This window comes from Otolemur garnettii, unplaced genomic scaffold (assembly GCF_000181295.1).
Source record: "Otolemur garnettii isolate 467f Iridium unplaced genomic scaffold, OtoGar3 scaffold00039, whole genome shotgun sequence".
NCBI classification, from domain to species: Eukaryota; Metazoa; Chordata; class Mammalia; order Primates; family Galagidae; genus Otolemur; species Otolemur garnettii.
Genome location: NW_003852434.1, coordinates 12,477,487 through 12,478,477, shown reverse-complemented (window position 1 = coordinate 12,478,477; position 991 = coordinate 12,477,487).

The window sequence follows — 991 nt, the reverse complement described above, 5'->3', positions numbered from 1 at the left end:
GGAGGGTCTCAGGAAGTGGAGGTCTGGAGAAGGGATCAGAGTCCATCAGAAACACCGGAATAGTTTGACAAATCTGAGTTTGGGAGAAAATCCAATAAACCACGTCTGTCCAGTGCCAAGTTGGGACTGCCAGAGTCTACCGGAGCAGTTGGTTCTGTGAACTGCTACCTGCTGGAGGGTGCGGGACCACAGCTGATCAGGAGGGCAGCGGTTCTGAGAGGAGCTGAACGTGGAGGAAAAGAGGAAGGAGAAGCTGGGTCCACTGGACTCGCCTGTGTCTGTCAACATGTCAGATCCAGGCTCCTCCTTCACTTCTGTTTTCCAAATCTCATCCAAGTCCCTCTTTGGCTAACTCTAACCTGGAACTACACGGGGAAGGGGATTCGGGCAAATGCACCTTCCAGCCTAACCAGGTTGTACAGCACCACCCAGAGCACAGGGAACAAGACATGGAAAGGCGCCGAAAAGGAATGAACTCGATGTGCTCTGGAGTCCGAGGAAAGAGGTGGGGCTGAGGCTCAGTGGGTGGGCCCGGAGGAGGCCCACCATCCGGAAGGGGCCGGCTCACCCTGTGTTTTGACTTCATTCTAAATTGCAGGATTTTAAATAAGGTGGTGGCATTCTGTGAATTATCCTTTAGAAATATCATTCTGGCTGCCATGATGTTAGGGAAGCAAGAGGAAAGTTGAGAAAAGGGGGAACAGGGAAATAGGAGGCTACTGAAGTGGCCGGAGAAAGAGACAACGGTGGTCTAGGCGGAAACTGTCAACGTGTGGATAGTCAGGAAGGCTTTTAGTTCCTTTTCATCAACATATTTTTTGAGTCCTGTAACATTTCCGTGTGGGATACGGGACACATTTTGTTGCAAGGCAGGTGCAGCAGAAGTAAGCGGCAAGGAAGGTGAGGGACGGACGCCCAGGACACATGGACACCCGTGCTGACTCTGCTCCTCAGGAGGGTGGGGGACGGACGCCGAGGACACACGGACACC